General features: G+C 41.9%; 1 protein-coding gene across 4 annotated transcripts in view; it reads left to right on the forward strand.

Moving 5' to 3' along the window:
- The window catches only part of TMEM68 (transmembrane protein 68), a 61,927-nt gene that overhangs the window by 5,800 nt on the left and 45,024 nt on the right, over positions 1-11,103 (forward strand). The window contains exon 1 of one of the 4 annotated variants that reach the window (XM_027773770.1): positions 2,467-2,485. The exons of the other annotated variants lie outside the window; for them this stretch is intronic. The gene's annotated coding sequence lies outside the window, so the exon portion shown is untranslated. Of the gene's footprint in view, positions 1-2,466; positions 2,486-11,103 lie in introns of those variants that run through there. 4 annotated transcript variants of the gene reach the window in all.

Raw genomic sequence — 11,103 nt, forward strand, 5'->3', positions numbered from 1 at the left:
GAACGCCGGGCAGGAGCCCCCCAGGAGCGGGGCGTCAGCCCCGGGCCGTCAGGCTGGCGGGCTTGGCTTCCGCACGCCGGGGCTCTCCGTCCGGCGCCCGCCGGGGCGGGATCCCCGGGCCCTTTATGATTATTTTTTAAAATTCGCTACATGCTTCGTGCTCTCACCAGAGAGAGGGGAAGAGTGAGAAAGCAAAGCCCCCAGGTTCAGGACTTGAATGGCGGTCGGCCACGTGTGAGACCAGCAGCCCAACCACCACACTACTTGCTGACCCATGTTTGTTTGCTTTTTCAGCTTTATCTTTTTATTTCTTCTGTAAGAGAGGTGGCAGAGAAGGCACTGTCAGCAGAGTCTTCAGGCTGTGATCCACCCCAGCCCTGGCTAGCCCAGATTACAGGCACATGGGCATATACCCCGCATGCATGGGGACTCCTCATGTGGCCTGGGACTTCCCACGTGGGTCTGATTGACTTACCCACTGCATCACTGCCTGGCCCCTAAGAGCTTGCATTCACTGAGTTTTAAAAACACTTTCTCATATGATCCAAATCAGTAGTTTGCACTGAACTGCTGTGTACTGGGGCAAAGCCCCATTCCTTTTTGGACTTCCACTCTACCAAAAGCGTGTTACTCCTGCTGTTGTGATAGTTCTCTTCTGGCATGTTTTGGGGCACTGTCTTGGACTCGGCTTTGTCAGATTTGGATGAACATACTTCAGCTCTGTGTTTAGCCAGCAAGCGTTTGCTAGGTGCCTGCTGTGTGCCTGGGATTGTTGTACGTGCTTCACGTATGTTTTCTCAGATAATCATCTCTTCTGTTTACTGATGTGCCTAGGGTAGATATGTGTATTCTTAATAGATGTCTGGTGTCTAGGATAATGGCTAGTACAAACTGTTTGCTCAGTAAATATCTCTTGGATAAGTCAGCGAATAACCCAGGGCTGTAAGTTATCTCAGGGCCACTCGCTTTCTTCTACTCTGTTTCCTATTGTCCTTGGCCTCATCAGGAACACCCCAACAGTTTTCTCCTCTCTGGCGTCTGTTTCTCACTCTCCATTGGCACGTATTTTCTCCCGTCCTCCAACAGAAGCGAGCAGCCACTGTGGCCATGATCTACCGACCTCCACCCCTCCTGGATACCCATCTGTTTCTCTGCTCCTTAGTGCAGAGCGTTCACTGAGGAGTCCAGTTTGCTGTTTCCAACTCATTTCCTCCCATTATTGCTTTTTCATTTTTTTCTTTTATTTTGCTGAAGTGTGCATGCATGCGTGAGAGAGAGAACAGGGAGAAGGGCCAAAGGGGGAAGACACCACACAGTGGGGCGTGGTCACCACAATCCCTTTCCCTCCATTCTCCATCCTGTCAGGGTTCTGGGCACCGGTACACATGCCTGGTGTGTTACCGCAGGGGCCGAAGCTTAAACCCAGCTTCCTCTTTAATGCATGTTAACTGATGTGCAGGGTTCAGTCCTGTCTCCCCTGGTCCTTCTTGGACTTGCACTCTTCCAAACAGCTCTTCTTGGGGCTTGCCATGGATCTCTGCATTGTGGAATCCAGGGATCGGTTATTGTTCCTTATCTTACTAGACCCCTCAGCAGCACTTAAAGCTCTTTCCTTCTCACGACACTTTCCTTCTTTAACTTCTGGGATGCCTCTCCTGGAAGGAGGATATTGGTTCATCATTGTCTTCCCAACTTCTAGAACATGAGGTGCCTCAAGGCTCAGTCCTGGAAACTCTTTGTAACTCTGTGTTTACTCCCTAGAGAGGTCATTAGTTTTAAAAGAAATCAGTGGATTTAAATACTGTCTTGTATGCTGCCAATTTCTGGATTTACTCTTTAGCTCTGACCTTCCTGATAAACTCTGCTTGTGTTTGGCTGCCTTCTCACTGATGCTTGGATAGCCAGTAGGTAATCATAAACTTAATGTATTATAATGGGATTTCTGGCCCAATCATGGTGGCCCATGCTGCTAAGACATTGTTGCTCTGTAGGCTGAGACCACATGGGAGACCTGGATTCAGTATTTCGTTCCACCCTGAGAGCAAGGTGCAGTGGCATGAGCCTGTGATCCCAGGTCCTCAGGTGACTGAGACGGGAGGATTGCAAGTTCAAGGCTGGACTGGCCAACATAGTAAAGACCCTGTTTGAAAGAACTGGGCGTGGTGATGCCTGTGGTCCCAGCTACTCCAGAGTCTGAGGCAGGATGGCAACAGACTGAGACCCTGTTTTAACAAAAACAAACAGCTGGTTTCCTGCTCTCCACACCACCCTCCAGCTTGTTCTTCCTGCAGTTCCGTCTTCCCACAATAGCGATGCTGCTGACGCGGAGAGCTGCACTCGGTCAGTGCTCACTGACCATTCACAGAGCCATTCATCTCAGCTCCGACGCATGAGCTGCGCAGCGTCTTACAGCTGGGAGCTCCAATCGTCCCCATTTCACAGATGAAGGCAGTGATACTAAGTAAGCTGCCTCGTCGCAGAGCAGGTAAGTGCAGAGCCTGCCAGGGTACAAACCCAGGTTGCCAAAAACCTGTGTAGTCATCTCAGACTTCTCTACCTCGCTTTCTACATCCATTCATCAGCAGATCCTGTTGGCTGTGACTTTAAAACGTATTCAGAAACTGACCATCTCCCACCACCCTCACTCTACCACGCTGTTCAAGCCACGTTCGTCACTCCTCTTAGTCACCGTGGCGACTTCCCACCCGCTCCCTCGACAGCGAATTCTCGACACAGTCATTGTTCAGAACCCCAATTAGGCAATGTCTTCCTTTGGCTCAAAGCCCTCCGATGCCTTCTCCATCTCAGTTAGAGCAAAGCTGGCCTGCACAGCTCTACAAGACTGCTCTTTGTGCCCACTCTGGGCTTCCCTCTTGCTCTTCCTCAGCCTGGCCTCCCTGCTGTCTTGTCAGGTCACATCAAGCACACATCTGTTGGACTTGGTCATTTGGCCAAGAATTCTTCCCCAGTGTGTCCACATGGTTGCTGTCTTACTTCTTGAAGTCTCTGCACAAATACACCTTTTAGAGAGACTTTCTCAGACTACCTTGTATGACATAGCTGTCCCCTCTGTCACCTGCCTCCTTTCCTGTCATAGAACTCCACCTTCCTTTTACCCTGTTCATCTGTCTCCACTGCACCTATCACCTGGTAATGCATTTACTAGTTGTTCCTTTATTGTCTCTCTTCCCCTTTGGGAATAGAAACTGCTTGAGGTTACAGACTTGGCTTTATTTACTGCCAGAAAAATGCTTGGTACATCACCGAGTACATAGGGGCTAAATAGGTCTTTATTGAATGAATTATAATCTCCATTTTCTGGAAAGAAACCCGAGACACAGGGAGGTGTATCTTGCCTAGGTCGTAAAGCTTGTATTCCAGTATGTGTAGACTGACCCTTGAACTTATGGTGTTTCTGAAGCAGGCTAAAAGGATGGACGGTATTAGAACACAGAAGTTAATAAGGAAAAGATGTATCATCTTCACTGCGTTTAGAAACTTTTTCAAGTACAGTTCGTGGAGATGGAGAAAATAGCGCGTTTTTAGCTAGATTTGAGTAGGCAACATAATAGAGCTACGCAAAAAGCAACTGCGACCTTCGATTCTATTAATGGTAGTGACAGTGTACGTGTTGCACCTGTTACCTTCAGGCATTGTTCCAGGTTTCTTACACAGACTAGCCCATTTAATAAGAGTAAGCCTGTGGAGATAGATACTGTTAATGTCCAGTTTTTACAGATCTTAGCAAACTGAGACACAACAGTGACTGACATGGTCCTCTCAATATCAGGTAACTAGAGTCAGTCACAGGGAATGAGTGACCTGTGTGGTCAGATGCTAAGAAATCTAGAACTGAGGAGTGATGGAAAGAATTGAGCACTCTGACTGGAGAAGGGGATTTTGTGGCTTATCGTAACTGCTCTGAAACTTAAAAGGTTATCTCATGGAAGAGGTTCTGTGATACAGAACCAGGCCCAGTAGGTAAAAGTTACAGTGAGGCAGTATAAGGAAGACTTCTCAGTAGTTTGATGGATGATTTTTAAAATGGAATTAGGGCACGGTTTGAGTTTTTCTTTTCTAGAAAGGTTAAATTAAAATTAAGGCTGGATGACCATGGGGGGCGGTGTGCAGGTTCTTGCATATGGCACTGTTAAAGGACTACTGGATCTTCGACAGGTTACTCAAACTGGAGGTCTGCCTGTACTCTGTCCCTCTTGGTCTGCTGTGTTCATTAAGTATATGTCATCAGTTTGAATGTGATCAAGAGGGTAAGAAATGTATTTCTATGATCAGTTTGTCTGCAGAGATACTAAAGAAAGTTTTGTTTATGTTTTTTTTTTTCCAGTTTGCTATGTAGGGTGGATGTACTCTCCAGAGACAGACAGACGGAGAGAAAGTGAGGAAGCACCCCACGGGGGGATGACCATGCTGCTGTTCCTTCTCCTCCATTCTCCTCTCAGGATTTTGAGCATGCATGCACATGGGCCCAGCTGGTTTATTAAGGTGTGAGTCCTGATCTCAGACTATGTAGTTGGCCATGTGGGATCCCACCATCTTAACCACCATGTCACCGGGCTGGCCCAAGAAAGTTTAAAAATCACAAGATTTTATAATCTTATTAAAAATGGGAAATGAGGGCCAACCAGTGGCACAGTGCTAATGCAAGTCTTTGTGTTACTGGGCCAGCATGGGAACGTGCTGGGTTTGCGTCCCAAAGTCTCCCTGTATGACAGGTATGCGCTTACTGTGGTCTGGACTGGCTGAGACTGGGGGGTGGTTTGTGGTGTGAACACTGCCTCTTTTTCTCTCTGTCTGTCTCTCTCATGAAAGATAAACAAACTTTATATATTTATTTATTTTTAATTTTTGGAGAGGCTTTTGCTATCAGTGTGCATGTGCTCACCAGAAAGACAGAGGCAGAGAAACAGAAAGCAAGAAATCACCCCCAAGGGGGATGGCCATACCACAGTCCCTTCTCCTCCAATTTCTTCTCGGGATCTTGTGCACATATGCACATGCGCCCAGTGTGAGTTTAAGCCACTGGGTCTGGGACTTGAACCACGGTCAGCTACATGGGAGTCCAGCAACATACCCATTACTCCAACTGCTGATCTCTAGATAAACAAACTTTAAAAACTGGAAAAGATACTAGATTATTGTTGGTAGTTGTATTAAGCAGTAAGGGTCAGATCATCAAAATGTTTATTAGGTCTACAAAAAGCTCCTTTTAACATGTATGAGATGTTATATACTTTATTAATCATTAGTAATGTTTAAAAGCTCTTTATTACAATACAACACACACATTCACCATTTTAAAGTGTACAGCTCAGTGATTTTTAGTATATTTACAAGGTTGCATAACCATCACTGCTATCTATTAGGTTGTCAGGAAAGTGACGAGGTATTTTTTTGTGCAAAAATGTGTCATGACTTTCCTAAAGACCCAAAATTCCAGAACAGTCATTTAAATAAGAAAATTATTTTTATTCTCAAATGAATATACTTAAAGCTGGCTATATAAATTGTGGGGCTCAGTGCAAAATTAAAATATGGGACTTTTCAAAAAGCAGAGGAAAAAGTGCTATTAAAGTTACCAAAATATATTTTTTCTCTTTTTTGCTTTTTTCCTCCCTTATTAAAATTTTCTTTTTACAATTTCTTTTTTTTTTTTTTGGAGAGGTTTTTGCTATAGGGCACATGCGCTTGCCAGAGAGACAGAGAGAGACAGAAAGTGAGACATCACCCCACCAAGGGAGCATGGCCACACCATGATCCCTTCTCCTCCTCTTGGGATCTTGGGCATGTGTGCACACGCACCCAGTGTGAGTTCAAGCCAACGGGCCTGGGACTTGAACGGTGATCTGCTACATGGGAGTCCAGTAACATGGCCATGACTCCCACTGCTGGTCCCTACAATTTCTTACTTACATTCAATCACTGCACATTTCTATAGCTCACATACCGTTTTTCAAAATATGCAAGCAATATGTGACAGTCAAATCAAGGATATTACCATATACATTTTTTTTTCTAGTTTTTTTTTTGCCACAGGATAAATGCATTTGCTGGAGACAGAGAAGGACAGAGAAAGGAAGAAAGAAGTCACCCCCTGGGAGGGATGGCCATGCCACATCCCTTCCCCTCCATTATTCTCATAGGTTTTTTTGTGCATCATGTACATATACTTGACATATTTTTCAAGCCACCAGGTTTGGGACTTGAACCACAGAGTCAGCCACGTGGAATCCAGTACTTTAACCACCATACCGTCTGCTGACCCATCGTACACATCATTTTCAATATACAACTTTTACATTCTTGTGTCTGTTTAGTATTTTTTTCCTTTTGCACCTTCCACTTATCCTCTACGATCCACTCCTATCCCTTACAGTTTCTGGAATCTACACTTATCCTTCCTACTGTCACATCATTAGATCTTTTAGTTTCTGTAATAGAGTACATGCTTTTGGTATCGAGTGAGGATATACAGCGTTTGTCGTTCAGTCTGACTTACTTTGCTTAGCATTAAATCTTCAATATTCATGCACTTTGAGTAAAGGGTCTCATTATTCCTTTCAGTTGAATAGTATTCCATAGTGTGTATATGTGTATATACACATTTTCAACCTAGTCATCAGTTCTTGGACACTTAAGTTTGGTTCCATGTCTTAGTAATTGTGAATAATGCTGCAATGAACACATAAGTACAGATGTCCTTCCAACCGAATGTTTCTATCCTTTGGGTAAATAACAAAGCATGGGAATACTGGGTTTTATGGTCATTGTATTAGCAGGTTTTTGAATCTCCATATTGTTTTTCATAGTAACTAATTTACATTTCCATCAGCTGTATATTTCACCACAGCCTTGCCAGCACTTGTCATTCTTTATTTAATTTTTTTTTCAACCATAGCCATTCTGACTGGTATTAAGTGGTATCTAATTGAGGTATAGATCTGTACTTCCCTTGTGATAAAGTATGTTAAACATTTTTTCATATGCATTTTGACCATTCATATGTCTTCCTTAGAGAGTTGCCTGTCCAACTCATTTGACCATTTTTAATGGGATTATTGATATATTTTTTTTTTTGGTGGGTGAACTGCTTGAGTTTGCTTTATATTATGTTCGCAATCCCTCTTCTGAAGCATCATTTGCAAATATTTTCTCCCATTCTGTGGATTGTGTCTTCATTCTATTTATTGTTTCCTTTGCTGTACAGAAGCTTTTTAGTTTTATGTAACCCCACTTGTCTATTTTTGGGATCATTGTCTGTGCTTTAGAAGTCTAATTTAAGAAACATTTGCCGATGGGAACCAGCAGTTAGCGTAATGGCTATGCCGCTGGACTCCCACGTAGTCGACTACGGTTCGCATCCCGGACCCGGTGGCTTAAAACTCACGCCGGGCGCGTGTGCGTGTGTGCCTAAGATCCCGAGAGGAGAATGGAGGAGAAGGGATTGCGGTGTGACCATCCCCCCTGGGGGGTGATTTCTCACTTTCTGTCTCTATGTCTCTGTCTGTCTGGCGAGCGCACGTGCCTATAGCGAAAACCTATCTTTAAAAAAAAAAAAAGAAACATTTGCCGAGACTAGGTGATGATGTAGTGGTTAAAGCATTGGACTCCCACAAGGCTGACCACAGTTCATGTCCCAGACCTGGCAGCTTGAAAATCACACTGGGCATGTGTGCATATGTGCCCAAAATCCCAGGAAGAGAACAGAGAAGAAGGGATTGTGGCACAGCCATCCCTCCAGGGGGATGATTTCTCACTTTCCCTCTCACTATTACTGTCTCTCTTGCTTTCTCTTTCTGGAGAGCATATGTGCACTGTGGAAAAGAAAAACACACACACACACACACACACACACAAAGAAAGAGAAAGAGAGAAACATATGCTTACTCCAATACTTTTAAGAATTTCCTTTGTGTATTTCCTAGTAATTTTATTGTTTGAGGCTTTACAGTTAAATCTTTAATCCGTTTTGAGTTGAGTTTTGTTAATGGTAGGGGTTCAGTTTCATTTTTCTGCAGGTGGAGATCCAGTTCTTCCAGTACCCTGCTGAAAAGACTTTCTTTTCCCCACTGCATTGTCTTTTGCCCTTTGTCAAAGATCAGTTTGTTGTATGTTTTGGGGTTCATTTCTGGATTCTCTCTTCTGTTTCATTGGTTTATCGGTCTGTTTTTGAGCCACTACCATGCTGTTTTGATTATCATCGCTTTGTGATGTGTTTGAGATGCTGGGTATTGAGATGCCTACTACTTTATTCTTTTTGGGTCATATTGCCTTGGTGATATGGGGCTTTTTATAATTCCATATGAGTCTTATGCTTGTTTTTTCTATTTCTGTGAAGAGTCACTGGCAATTTTATTAGAATTGCATTGAGTTTATAAATTAATTTGGGTAGAGTTGATATTTTTATTATATTGATTCTTCCAAATCAAGACCATGGATGTCTTTCTATTTACTTATTTTTATTCAATTTTTTTTCAGTTCTTGATAATTTTTCTTGTAGAAGTCTTGCACTCTTTAGTTGGGTTTATTCCTAGGTATTTTATATATTCGTGGCTACTGTAAATGGATTACTTTCTTCAGTTCAGTCTCAGTGCATTCATTGTTGGTATATAAAAATACTGTAGGTGTTTATATATTGATTCTGTATCCTCCCACTTCACTGAATCTATTTATCACTTCTAGGAGTTGTGCATGTGTGTGTGTGTGTGTATGTATATTCTTTTGGATCTTTTGTGCGTATAATCATGCCATCAATTTAGCATCATCTTTTCTTATTTGAATGCTTTTATTTTACTCCATTTCTGATTGCTTTGGCTAGGCTTTCTAGCACTGTGTTGAAAAGGAGTGGAGAAAGGGCAGCCTTGTCTTGTTCCACAATAATGATAACATTCATTCAATATGATGGTAGCAATGGGTTTATCATATTTTTATTGTGTTGAGAAATGTGCTTTCTATATCTATTTTTCTGAGGATCTTAATCATGAAAGTATGTTGTATTTCATCAGATGCTTTTTCTCATCAATTGATATGCTCATATGGTTCTTACTCTTTTCTTCTGTTAATGTGATATATCACTTTTATTGTTTTGAGAATGTTGAACCATCTTTATATCCCTAGGATAAAGTCTACCTGTCATGGTGTATAGTTTTTTAAATGTGCTTTTGGATTCTATTCACTAGTATCTTGTTGAGAATTTTTGCATCTGTACTCATCAGAGATACTGGTCTATAGTTTTATTTTTTTGGTTATGTCCTTTGTTTTGGTCTCAAGATGATGACAGCTTCATAGAGTTTGGAAGGCTTTCCAGCGTTCTGTTGGATGTTTAGAAATAGCTTGAGGAGAGAAATTGGGGTTAAGTCTTCTTTTTTAAAAAACTTATTATTATTATTTTTAAATTTGACCAGAGAGAGAGAAAGGGAAAATAAGAAAGCAAACTGACAAGTCTACACTTGAACTGGCCATGTGGGAATCCAGCACTCCAACCACCAGGCCACCTGCCAGCCCCAAAGAATTGTTTTATTTTATTCATCATCATTGTTGTTATTTTTTCATTTGACCAGAGAGAGTCAGAGAGAGAGAAAGGGAAAGTGAGAAAGAAAGCTGCCGTGCCTGGGGCTCAAACCATGGTTAGCCATGTGGGAGTCCAGAGCCATAACCATCATGCCACCTACTGGCCCCCAACTCTTATTCGAAAGTTTTGTAAAATTCAGAAGTGAAGCCATCAAGACCTGGGCTTTTCCTTGTTGGAACACTGTTTATTACTGATTTAATCACATTGCTTGTTATTGGTCTGTTTAGGCTTTCTGTTTCTTCCTGGTTCAATCTAGGTAAATTGTATGTGTTCAGAAATTTATCCATCTCTTATAGGTTTTGCTTTTTGTTTTCAGTTACTCATAGTATTCTTTCATGCTTATTTATATTTCTGATATACGTATTGTAATAGTACCAGCTTTGTTACTGATATTTATCTGATCCTTTTCTCTGTTTTTCTTTTTAAGAGGTTTTTGTTTTAGGATGTATGTACTTGCTGGAGAGAGACAGAAACAGTGAGAGGGAAAGTGAGAAATCAACTCCTTGGGGATAGCCTCACCATAATCCCTTCTTCTCCATTCTCCTCCCAGAATCTTGGGCCTGCATGCACAGGTACCTGGTGTGGTTTTGAAGCCTCTGTGACTGGCCATGTGGGGTCCAGCAATGTAACCACCGTACCATCTGCTGGCCCCTTTTTTCTCTGTTTTTCTTGATTAGTTTAGCTAATTGTCAGTTTTCATCCTCTCAAAAAAATCCAGCTTTTTGCTATATGCACTCATAAACCACCCCTACCCTCATCTGTGGAAAAACTGTCTTCCACAGAACTGGTCCCTGATGCCAGAAAGTTTGAGGACTCCTGATATAGAGGATTCCTGGTTTTTTTGTTTTGTTTGTTTTTTTAATCCATTAGCCAGTCTGTGTTTTTTAATCCAGGAATTTAATCCTTTAGCATTCAGCATTATTATTGATATGTCTAGAATTATCCCTGTCACTTGCTAATCATTTTAAAAGTTGTTTTGTGATTTCTTATTTCTGTTATCTCCCTTTCATTTTCCTGATGTATTTTTCTTTAATTTTCCTGATGTGTTTTCTTAAGTATTTCTTTTTTGTTTCCAATTTATTTATTTGCATTCATTCACTGTACATCATTACAGCATACAAAATGAGATTTTCCATCTAGAGTACACTGTATATTGTCTCAATCAAGCACATCAATAAACATGTTATTCTTAGCAAATGATCTTCCATTTCTTGTTTTCTGTATGTTTTGCTTTTTTCCCCCATCTTGGTTCCCCTATCTCTTACCCTCTGCCACCTCCTGTTCTCCTTCCACACTGTCTCTGTTATCTATGTTTGCTTTCTATACCATTTTCCCCCCACATTTTATTGAATCACCAAAGACCCTAATCAATCCAAATACCCTCCTAGCAAACACATGTGACACACACATTTCCATGAGCACAAGTCTAACTTTACGCATCCTATAAAGTAGCACCTAACTGGGGCTACATATCCTACTGCAGTCATTGAATAGATACATTTTTTTTCCTGAAA

The sequence above is a fragment of the Tupaia chinensis genome, unplaced genomic scaffold (genome assembly GCF_000334495.1).
Source record: "Tupaia chinensis unplaced genomic scaffold, TupChi_1.0 Scaffold000046_3, whole genome shotgun sequence".
NCBI classification, from domain to species: domain Eukaryota; kingdom Metazoa; phylum Chordata; class Mammalia; order Scandentia; family Tupaiidae; genus Tupaia; species Tupaia belangeri.